We start from the raw sequence: 10,000 nt of genomic DNA on the forward strand, positions 1-10,000 counted from the left end.
ATATATATATATATATATATATATATATATATATATATATATATATATATATATATATATATATATATATATATATATATATATATATATATATATATATATATATATATATATATATATATATATATATATATATATATATATATATATATATATATATATATATATATATATATATATATATATATATATATATATATATATATATATATATATATATATATATATATATATATATATATATATATATATATATATATATATATATATATATATATATATATATATATATATATATATATATATATATATATATATATATATATATATATATATATATATATATATATATATATATATATATATATATATATATATATATATATATATATATATATATATATATATATATATATATATATATATATATATATATATATATATATATATATATATATATATATATATATATATATATATATATATATATATATATATATATATATATATATATATATATATATATATATATATATATATATATATATATATATATATATATATATATATATATATATATTTATAAATATAATTAAGGGATCAGCAAATATTTGCTTCACCATATACCGAAGTTCAGAAATAGCAGCTAAAAAAGCTGAGAATCCCACAGATAGCATCACTTGTAACTCACAAAGGCAAAAAACAAGAAGAAAAAACAATGAAAACTAACCAATTCCGATGTTTAACAGTAGACGCGTTTCTAGATCATGATTGATAATAATCAATTTCCTTCATCAGTACTGTATTCCAGTAGTAAATTTGACTATGCTAGCAAACTGTGTAAGCATGGACTAGTAACATTCCACACCGACACAGGTCTGAAAGCATAACCGAATCCACCTCGGTCAGCCAGTCTAACTGTCCTTCCCTCAAGAAATTACCATGTGCGCGACAAGTGATATCGCAGAGAATCTGCGTATACTACCAGGGAGTGAATAATTATTACAAATTAAAAGGGTAAAGGATTATCAATTTATTAATTAATAAATCAATTAACAAATATATATATCATCATCATCATCATCATCGTTTAACGTCCGCTTTCCATGCTAGCATGGGTTGGACGATTTGACTGAGGACTGGTGAAACCGGATGGCAACACCAGGCTCCAGTCTGATTTGGCAGAGTTTCTACAGCTGGATGCCCTTCCTAACGCCAACCACTCAGAGAGTGTAGTGGGTGCTTTTACGTGTCACCCGCACGAAAACGGCCACGCTCGAAATGGTGTCTTTTATGTGCCACCCGCACAAGCCAGTCCAGGGGCACTGGCAACGATCTCGCTCGAAAATCCTACAGGAGCCAGTCAGGCGGTACTGGCAACGGCCACGCTCAAAATGGTGCATCTCATGTGCCACCCGCACAAGAACCAGTCCAGGGGCACTGGCAACGATCTTACTTGGCTTGCCGGGTCTTCTCACGCACAGCCCATTTCCAAAGGTCTCGGTCCGTAGTCATCGCCTCGGTGAGGCCCAATGTACGAAGGTCTTGCCTCACCACCTCAGCCCAGGTCTTCCTGGGCCTACCTCTTCCACGGGTTCCCTCAACTGTTAGGGTGTGGCACTTTTTCACGCAGCTATCCTCCTCCATTCTCACCACATGTCCATACCAGCGCAATCGTCTCTCTTGCACGCCACAACTGATGCTTCTAATGTTCAGCTTTTCTCTCAAGATACTTACACTCTGACGGGTATTCACATTGACATTACACATCCAACGGAGCATACTGGCTTCATTCCTTGCGAGCTTACGTATGTCCTCAGCAGTTACAGCCCATGTTTCACTGCCATGTAGCATGGTTGTTCGTACGCATGCGTCATACAGTCTGCCTTTTACTCTGAGTGAGAGTCCCTTTGTCGCCAGCAGGGGTAAGAGCTCTCTAAACTTTGCCCAGGCTATTCTTATTCTAGCAGCTACACTTTCAGCGCACCCACCCCCACTACTAACTTGGTCGCCCAGATAGCGGAAGCTATCGACTACCTCTAGTTTTTCACCCTGGAATGAGATAGAAGTTGTTTCCTGTTTGTTTGCAGTCTTTATTGCACCTGAACATCTGCCACAAACAAAAACTAACTTGCTAGTTAACCTGCCTTTGATGTTGCTGCACCTCTTATGTGTCCATAGCTTGCACCGGGTACATCTTATAGAGTTACTACCTACTCCTTTTCTACATACTGAGCAGGGCCATCTACCTGAAGGGGTTTGTGTTTTATCTACCTTCCTACTTATTAGGATTTTGGTTTTAGCTAGGTTGACTCTAAGGCCCTTCAATTCTAGTCCTTGCTTCCACACCTGAAACTTCTCCTCTAGTTCTGATAGTGACTCCGCAATTAGGGCAAGGTCATCAGCATAGAGGAGCTCCCAGGGGCAACCTGTCTTGAACTCCTCTGTGATTGCCTGGAGGACTATGGTAAATAATAGGGGGCTGAGGACGGAACCTTGGTGGACCCCTACCTCTACCCGGAATTCATTGCTGTACTCATTTCCAACCCTCACCTTACTGGCAGCATCTCTGTACATGGCTCGCACAGCTCTCACTAACCATTCTTCTATCCCAAGTTTCCTCATTGACCACCAGATAAGGGATCGGGGGACCCTGTCAAAGGCTTTCTCCATGTCAACGAAAGCCAGGTACAGAGGTTTATCCTTAGCTAGGTATTTCTCTTGCAACTGTCTCACTAGAAATAAGGCATCAGTAGTGCTTTTACCTGGCACGAACCCAAACTGCATCTCATCTAAATTGATTCGCTCCCTAATTAGTTGGGCTATGACCCTCTCTGTAACTTTCATAACCTGATCTAACAGCTTGATGCCTCTGTAATTATTTGTATCTAAAGCGTCCCCTTTAACTTTGTAGCAGTTGACTATGATGCTGCTACACCAGTCATAGGGTATGACTCCTTCGTGTATCACCTGGTTCGTAATACGGGTGACTAGGCTATAGCCAACACTGCCAGATATTTTGAGCATCTCTGCAGTGATTCCTGATGGGCCGGGGGCTTTCCCAGTCTTCATACTCTTAATTGCTTTATCTACCCTGGTACTATCAACTCGGATAGCTGGTCCCTCTATTGGGTCGACATAAGGCAGGCTCTCTTTCTCCCATTCATTCTCTTTATTAAGCAATCTATCGTAGTGGCATCTCCAGACCTCTTTCTTTGCATCCTCATTTAATGCAAGCGTACCATCATCCATGCGAACACATTTCTCTCCTACAACATCACTATTCTCTCTCCTACACTGTCTTGCAACACGAAATACCTCGAGTCTTTGGTCCTCACGGCGCAGAACATTGGCAAATCTTTCCTTATCTGCTTCCCCTCTGGCTAAATAAACCTGTCGCCTAGCCTCCCTTCTGGCACATTGGTACAATTCCCTGCTACCACCGTTCTTCCAGTCCTTCCAAGCTTGTTTCTTTTGTCTAATAGCCCTGTCTACCTCCTTGTTCCACCACCACGTTACTCTGGGTTGGGAGGGGACCTTACACCACCCACAAATCTGGTCGGTGGCTTTCAACAGGTTGTCCCGCAGAAATCTCCAATTGTCTTCCACGTTGTATGATGCTATATCCCCTTCTATTTCGTTAAATGCTTCAAGTAACTTGTCTTATATATATATATATATATATATATATATATATATATATAAAAGATAATAAGAGTGAAAAAACTACAGAAGGCTTGTGTTACATGGTTAAAGTATATATTTAAATTATGTCAGAAAAATGTTAGAAAAATGTTATAAAATCTTTTTGGTATATAAACATTGTATTTTGAGAAATAACCGGTTTCGTGTTCTTTTCAAATTTGTCTACTTCATTGTGTCGTGTTCGTTCCAGTCTCTCTCTCTCTCTCTCTCTCTCTCTCTCTATATATATATATATATATATATATATTTATACATGACAGGCTTCTTTCAGTTTCCATCTACCAAATCCACTTGCAAGGCTTAGGTTGGGCCCGAGGTCATAGTAGAAGACACTTGCCCAAGGTGTCACGCAGCAGGACTGAACCTGGAACACATACATCCATACATAAACAAAAATATCCCATTGTTGGTGTTGAAATTCCAATGAAGGAGCCTTGGATCTAGATCAGAAACTGGTTCTTTCTCTATTGGCAAGAAATCTTGTGATAAACTGATTACATACATATATTAGTTCTTTCTGTGTCATAAGGAACATAAAGCCACAACATGATCTCACCAAATAGCTCTGCTTTCCGTCGCTATTCAGTTTTCCACCCTTCTTGTCTCCTTTCCTTGCCAATGGACCTTTGCCATGTGATTTCAGAGCGCGCTGCTGCTCTTTTCCGCTCAGGCTGCCACCATCCAGTTGGTTTTTTGATTTTGTCTGAGGACATGTCTAATCTGGTTCCGGTGCCTGTGTTTTATTTCATCACTGATCTTGTTCATGACCATTTTGTCATCTCAACTGTGTCACTTTGGACTCTTTGCAACCACTTAATGTCGAGTATTCTCCTTAAGCATCTCAATTGGAAGCTGTCCATTGTTTTTTCCCTCCACACACACACGATATTTTATAAATATATCTTTCTCTATATTTATACATACATACACACACTTGTGTGTATGTGTGTATATATATATATATATATATATATATATATATATATATATATATATATATATATGATATTTTATAAATACATCTATAGCTTTATATATGTATATATTTATATATACATGTGTGTGTGTGTGTGTATGATATTTTATAAATATATCTATAGCTATATATATATATATATATATATATATATATATATACACATTGATAAATGTAATTATAACTTTTAATTCATTAATATTTTACAGTTAATTATTTACCCAGAGTATTCAGGACCTTTCCTTCTTAATAAGCTATTTTTGATTTAAGGTTCTCTTCGATTTTTATAATAAAATGATTTTAAACCGCAATTTATTATTGCATGCAACCGGTTATTGAAAAGACCGTTAGTTGAAAGGACCAATGAAACAAAACCATTTTCAAACGTGTAATCCATTAAACTAATTGTAAATGTTTGCTTATAACCTTATTTTGTTCCATTCTAAACAAAACTGTCCGAGGAACGGGAACGTGAAACTCCGAGTAACAGTTTTTGTGATATTTTTGCTGCTCTTTAATAAAGCATATTACTCGACCTCCGGTATTCAAGTACTATTTTTGCCACCTTGTTTTGCATTTATGTGCTTATTCTGGTATATATATATAAATATATCATCATCATCATTGTTTAATGTCCGCTTTCCATGCTAGCATGGGTTGGACGGTTTGACTGGGGACTGGTGAGCCAGTTGGCTGCACCAGGCTCCAATCTGACAGAGTTTCTACAGCTGAATGTACTTCCTAATGCCAACCACTCCGAGAGTGTATATATATATATATATATATATATATATATATATATACATATAGATAAATATATACACACACATATATTCTTTTATTCTTTTACTCATTTTGGCCATATGGCTGCGATATATATATATATATACATATATATACACACACACACACACATATATATACACATACATACAAGCATGCATACACACACATAAGCAGTGGCTGACTGATGCCACAGCCAAAAGCTGGGTTCTTGGAAACTTTGTACATAAATTTGAAATTTATATATAAAAAAGAAAAAAAACAGAAATGAAAAGAATTAGTGACTTCAAAATTTTATTACAGATTGTCAGCATTTCATTTCATCCTTGTAATTCTTCCCACCCTAACATTCATACTTCTTCTTCCCACCCAATATGCTGGTGCTTATCAAATCGATCGTTGAACCGGAGCATAATTTGTAATTTTAAGATAATTTCTTAAAAATTCATACTGAAAGGAGTGGCTGTGTGGCAAGTAGCTTGCTTACGAAGCACATGGTTCCGGGTTCAGTCCCACTGCGTGGCACCTTGGGCAAGTGTCTTCTACTATAGCCTCAGGCCGACCAAAGCCTTGTGAGTAAATTTGATGGTTGGAATCTGAATGGAAGCCTGCTGTATATATCAGGCATGTGCCGTAAGTGATTACTCAGGGTAAGCAGTCGGTGACGTTTATGTAGTAAAACACACAAAAAAGCGAAACACAGGGGTGCAACAAATAACTACGCAGAGGCAGCCATGGTTGAAACAAGAATAACAAGCATTATTAAAAGAGAAAAGAAGCATGGTCATTCCTTACCCAAGTGACCTTATCTTATCACCAATCACTTGTTATGTGCTCATAAATTAGTTTGATAGTCGAGCTCTGATTGGCTGTATGCAAATGAGTTCATAACTGGGGTCTGGAACACTCGTGGGAAAAAAATTTCGCGCCCGGGGTCGCCCTTCCGTTTGTCGCCCCCGGACCCCACAAAAAAACACATATTGCCCACAGCAGACCTAAAAGTGCCGCCCAGGTCGGACCGCCCCTACCCACCCCGTCTATGCTAGTGGTTATAAATGTTTCTCCTTCCTTCACTTGTGTAGGTTTGCAACAACACTATGAGAGGACACGTTTTAGTGTCCGGAGACATGATGAACTGCGTAAAGCATTGAGAAAGGAACCTAGTTGTTTTGTACAATAAATACATCTGGATCCCTAAGTATTACATGGACACCTAATCTACTATTTTACTTACACGGAGCCTCCAAAATTTTATATGGATTCCCAGGGATCACTAGGACCTTGGTTGAGAACCATTTATCTAAACACTGACAGCATCCATAAACAGACGATGGAAGGGCGATGGATACTCTCCAAGAAGTAACTTTGGTGACAATATGGAACTAGTAGTGATTTATTTACATCATATCTTCATGAGTATGTGTGGCGAAATAAATTTCGAGATCGAGAAAAACTATTCACAAATTTCATTTCGTGCAATGTTATGTTTTCCAGTAAATAGGATTGCTTTCATCTTATATAAAATATATGTATGGTTTTCAGGAAGAGGTAAAAAATACGTACACCACCTGTTTTCGGAATAACAAAAACCCTAACCTCTAAACACCTGGTGTACGTCTTCTTAGCGGAGGTAAAGAATACGTACACCACACGTTTTCGGCATAACAAAAACCTTAATCCTAACCCTAAACACCGAGTGTACGTATTTCTTAACTTTCGCCATCATCACTACCACGTCTTGCTTTCCTCTTTTTATCTTCGACTTCTTTCAATAATTAAACTAAACATATTATTTTATATAACATGAAAACAGTACCATATATCGGCGTTACCCTAACCCTAAGCACCGAGTGTGCGTATTCTTTACCTTCGTCCAAATGATTTCCAACAAACGGGAAAATAATGTTTGAATTTCGTACTTGTTACTTTTGACAAGAATTATCATTAACGCCAATGATGTTCTTTTCTTTTCATTTGGGTGTAACTGTAAGAGATTAATAAATTTTGTAGGGGATTCACTATGTTAAGTAGTTTTAGACCGAATATAAGAGCGCGGTCAAGTAATGCTGAGTAAGTGCTATGGACTGACTATGGTTAAGCTCCAAGTTCAATAATGATACGAATGAAGAGTTCAACGTAGGTTATATATATCAGCATGCATATATATAAAAAGATTAACAGAATGAGATAAAAAAAAAAGTCCAAGGCTATGAAAGATTTCAGAACATTTATAAAGTGAAGGTCTTACAGATATTTCCAGGATATTTTATATATCCCTTCATCAGAGACGGTGCGAGAAAATGCTTAAGCAATATACAGGGTGTCCACAAAGTCTGGGTACATGGGGATTAACATATACTTTAAGAAATTATTGTTTCTTATATTTAATTGTTTATGTTATGATTTTATTTACTCCGTGTACCCAGACCTTGTGGACACCCTGTATATATACACACACACACACACAGGTAATTGTTAGTTATATAATAAAAGTAAATAAAAATTAAGGAGAGATAAAAGAGAGAGTAAAAGCATCTTACCTTTTATGCAGCATAAAGACAGGCCGCCAGAAAGTGAACAAATATCTTCTTTCCCTCAATGGAATTACGCCAGAGAAACTCATACAGATATGAAACACAATTCGTCCAAAATCCCAAAATGTCATCTCAACTTCCGTTTCACAGGCATTTACATATTTTCCACATTTTGTGTGTGGACGTCTTGATCATAAGAATCACCAAAATGCTGTTGGTGTATAATCATCTCGTACATGTAGGCACCACCATTGAAGATTCCGATGTTATTATATGCTTGTCATCCATTGCTGACTATGTGAGACTCACACACAGTGTGTGTGTATGTGCATGTATATATATATCTACCTATATGTGCTCGTGTGTGCGTGTGTGGTCGGGCTAAACAAGCAGTCAATGTCTTGATTTCGTTGTAGTTTCGCCCCAGGTGATCCCTGTTCAAAGGCTTCCCCCCATTTAAAGTAAAATGTATCGGTACTACTAAAGCAGCGCGGACCCGAACGCGCAGTCGCGCGTCCGCGCTAGCTAGTCTTGAGTGGTCGATCCTAACCCTAACCCTATCCCTAACCCTAACCCTGTCCCTAACCCTAACCCTAACCCGCGTGTGCAAATGAATACGTGTTTAGGGTTAGGGTTAGGGTTAGGAATAGGATTAGGGTTAGGATCGCGGACGCGCGACTGCGCGTTCGGGTCCGCGCTGCTTTAGTAGTACCAAATGTATCCAGGAGTGGATTAACTTGGATACATACGCCGGCTATTTTTAAAACAAACGTTAAACCATAACTTAGAGATTTAGCTGTTATTTCTAGCAAATCAAGTAACGCTAAAGAGGCCACTTCCTTTCAGGTTATGAAAACAAAGGGGTATTTCGCGAAGCTAAGAGAGTTCTTGTTGGTAACTAGGGGATCAGTGAGTTATTGGGAACGAATTGGCTGCGTCGGACAGAATGCTTCGCAGTAGAGACAGTAAACAGGCTCTAAAGCAGGGGTTCTTAACCATAAAAAAAAAAAAAAATCTTTCGACCCCTTTGATTACTATTTTATTCTGATGGACCTCCGCTATAACCATTCGATTTTAAAAACTAGTTTTATAAAAGCTTCCTTATAAATTCCTATTTTGTTTTTTTCACACATCAACTTGTGTAGGTTGAACTATGTAAAATGTTGAAGAAAGAAACTTAGCTGTTTCTTGCAATACATACCAATACATAAATCTAAATCATTTTTTAAAGAAAAGAACTATTGTCCTCAATTTACTATTTTGTTGCGTGATCCTCCAAAAATCTTATATGGGCTCTGGATGAGAACCACTGTTCAAAAGTTAGGAGGAGCGAGCACAAAAGAAAAAAAAAAGACGCTGTAACACAAACCAAACAATTTTAAATTCATTTCTCTTGTATTACCCGAAATATTTCATTAGTTTTAATACAATATATGTAAATCTATTCTACATTCATTATGTAACTATGTCGTTATGTATGAAACTTATACAACAGATGTGACTTGGTAAAGATGTAACTCCACGGGATGGTCCAGTGTCGGGATGTTAAGACATCAGGGTTTGTTTTGGTTTTTCAGATGATAGCAGCCACCAACACATCACAGAAAATTGAGCAGACAGTTCAGAAACATCGGTGGTTGGTCAAGTAAAATAATAACTCCAGAAAGCTCTTCTAAGGCCATGCAATTAACGAAACAAAACAGAGATTCGATTTTTAATCTTACAAGTGAACTAAGGCGTAGGAGTGACTGTGTGGTAAGTAGCTTGCTTACGAACCACATTGTTCTGGGTTCAGTCCCACTGCATGGCACCTTGGGCAAGTATCTTCTACTATAGCCTCGAGCCGACCAAAGCCTTGTGAGTGGATTTGGTAGACGGAAACTGAAAGAAGCCCGTCGTATATATGTATATATATATATATATATATATATATATATATATATATATATATATATATATATATATATATATATATATATATATGTATAAGTGTGTATATGTT

At 37.0% G+C, this 10,000-nt stretch overlaps 1 long non-coding RNA gene across 1 annotated transcript in view; it reads right to left on the minus strand.

Annotated features, from left to right (window-relative positions):
* Positions 1 to 9,833, minus strand: part of LOC128247813 (uncharacterized) — a 115,974-nt gene extending 106,141 nt beyond the window's left edge. Inside the window, exon 1 of the long non-coding RNA XR_008264132.2 lies at positions 8,005 to 9,833. This is a non-coding gene — a long non-coding RNA (uncharacterized LOC128247813). The remainder of the gene's footprint in view (positions 1 to 8,004) is intronic.
* Between the last annotated feature and the right edge of the window lie 167 nt (positions 9,834 to 10,000).

Source organism: Octopus bimaculoides, chromosome 5, assembly GCF_046866305.1.
Source record: "Octopus bimaculoides isolate indiv1 chromosome 5, ASM4686630v1, whole genome shotgun sequence".
In the NCBI taxonomy this organism is placed as follows: domain Eukaryota; kingdom Metazoa; phylum Mollusca; class Cephalopoda; order Octopoda; family Octopodidae; genus Octopus; species Octopus bimaculoides.